At 35.8% G+C, this 2,504-nt stretch overlaps 1 long non-coding RNA gene across 1 annotated transcript; it reads right to left on the bottom strand.

Moving 5' to 3' along the window:
- Positions 1 to 208: 208 nt before the first annotated feature.
- Positions 209 to 1,282, bottom strand: LOC117575454 (uncharacterized). The gene is made up of 3 exons (XR_007955412.1): positions 1,175 to 1,282; positions 799 to 1,111; positions 209 to 516 (listed from the first exon to the last, which is right to left on the bottom strand). It is a non-coding gene; the product is annotated as an uncharacterized LOC117575454 (long non-coding RNA).
- Between the last annotated feature and the right edge of the window lie 1,222 nt (positions 1,283 to 2,504).

The raw sequence follows: 2,504 nt of genomic DNA, 5'->3' as shown, positions 1-2,504 counted from the left end.
TAATTGAATGCATATATGTTACATAACTTCATTGTATGCATTATTTGCAAATTGTACAAATTGGCCTATAGTATTTCCTAATAGGATATAGTTGTTTTCTCTTACTGTGCCTGTGCCTCGAACCCGCCCGTCGTCCCACCTCCTCCCCTACCATGAACACCCGTTGGCGCCAACGGATGTTCAAGGTGGGGGAGGAGGTGGGACGACGGGCGGCGGCGAGATGAGCGCATAAGGTACTTTAGAATGAAGAAGGCAGAATTCCGCTGCAAGGAGCAAGAGCTGGCCGCAGAGGTCAAGGGGCTTGAGGTGACGAAGGCAAGGCTAGCGATCGAAAATATCTTGGTCTTGGACTCTTTACGAAAAGACTTAATGAGCAACAGATTTATGGGTTCTATTGATGCTGATAGTCATTTATGACAGCAGCAACATCTTCAGTACATTCTTCTTATGGGCGACTATTATCTTTAGTCATTCGATTCGGTTCGATTCAATTGGATGATGTTTGTCCGGGAAGAACTAAAAATAAAAAAATTAAATATTTTAAAAAAATATTTATAAAAATGTTCACAACTGACATACTTGAGAAATTAAGGAGCATTTTAGTTAAATAGTTTTATTTGAACTGACTGAGCTCTGGACTCTCTAGGCTATACATCTAGACTATACAATCGTCTAGATAACCTTACTAAGATTATGTAACTTCATAGCGAGTTGTCATTTAGATCTAGATTCAATGACAACTCAAAATAAAGTTTAAATAATCTTGTAAAATAACTCCGATACCTTTGGAATAATTACCTCAATACCATGGGCATTCAGCGGTACATCATCCTGTCATCAGGGCGGTTTTCAATGATCCGCGAGAGCTGAAAGCGTTTGCAGTAGCTATCATAGCCGAAATGCTGAATTTGAGGGAAATGTAACACCATCAACGACTGGACACGGTTGGGCGCGATTCGGCTACTGATAGTCCATTTATGACGGCAACGATAGCGAAAACAGAAACATCTTCAGCATCATCTTATGGGCGACTATTATCTTTAGTCATTCGATTCGAATTGGGTTTCGCATTAGGATTCGATTCAACTGGATGATGTTTGTCCGGGAAGAACTATAAATAAATAAATAAAATATTTTTAAAAAATATTTATAGAAATGTTCACAACCGACATACTTTAAAAATTGAGGAGCATTTTAGTTAAATAGTTTTATTTGAACTGACTCTGAGCTCTGGACTCTCTAGGCTATACATCTAGACTGTACAATCGTCTAGATAACCTTACTAAGATTATGTTTGCAAAGGTATCTGAGTTATTTTACAATATTATTTAAACTTGATTTCGAGTTGTCATTGTCAAAATAAATTCAAAACGTTAGTTTATTGCTCGGAGTATTAAAAACTGTAGCTTTACTTAATCAGAATTGAAAAGTATTGGATAACATGCAGTTTATGGTACATTTTTTATATGCGAAACATGTGTTACTCGCTTATTGTCACAAAAAATTGTAAGCCATAAACTAGACTTATTTTATTCCCATTGTTATTTTTGCATTTTTCATGAAAAATGTAATAAATGTTTCAAGAAAGCAAATGTTTTTTTGTCCCATTGCCAGTTGAATACATTAGATACAAAATAATACGAGTAGAATATTATTCTTAAATGAAAAACTTGAAAGTGGGGACAAATCTATTGAAATAAAATGAAAAGCCTGTGAACTAGCTTAAGCCAGTTATTCTGTTACTGTGCGACAGGCAAGTGTGAATCTATCATGGCTATAAACAATCCCAATGTCGACAATAACACACAGCACTTGAAAATTTACACTCAACACACATATTTAAATTCCCACACATACACACACACAAAAGCAGTTGTAGCTTTTTACTAAAATTGTGTAGGCTTCCAGGCAAACTGCAATGGAGCCTACACAGAAGAGTAACACAAACAAAAACACATTTATTTGTGTGGGTGCAATTATAAACACAAATTGTGTATATGTATGTGTGGGAGTGTACGTGCGTGGAGCGTGTGTATAACGCCATTGCAAACAATTTTATGGCTTTGGCTATTATTTTTTTGCCATAAATATTTATTAGATATTTGTGTTTTCTCTCCCCTAGCTCGAGTACCGAACAAAATGAGGAAGGCACAAAAAAGAGTGAATTGAGATAGAGAGTCCCTAATCGACAGCTGCCTGTTTGGCCTGTCCGAAACAATCAAATTTAAGTGCAGTTCTTAGGAAATTTAATACAATTCCATATATGATTAATACATATTGTTTATGGAGAAGTAATTCCATAGAATTCCATCAACTTGCACAGTCATTTCCAAGGATAAGATACAGGATATTATTGGAATCGACGAACCTAAAAATAAAGCAAAGAGTTTACACTTAGGCTTCTATAAATAAAAGCACGAATGAGTTGGAGAATCTATTTACTAATGCATTGAAGCGTTTCCTTTTATGAAATTATTGGGGAACAACGTCCCGGTTAATTAACC

This window comes from Drosophila albomicans, chromosome 2R (assembly GCF_009650485.2).
Source record: "Drosophila albomicans strain 15112-1751.03 chromosome 2R, ASM965048v2, whole genome shotgun sequence".
NCBI classification, from domain to species: Eukaryota; Metazoa; Arthropoda; class Insecta; order Diptera; family Drosophilidae; genus Drosophila; species Drosophila albomicans.
The sequence above is the reverse complement of the archived record's forward strand: the minus strand, read 5'-3'. Positions and strand labels throughout refer to the sequence as shown.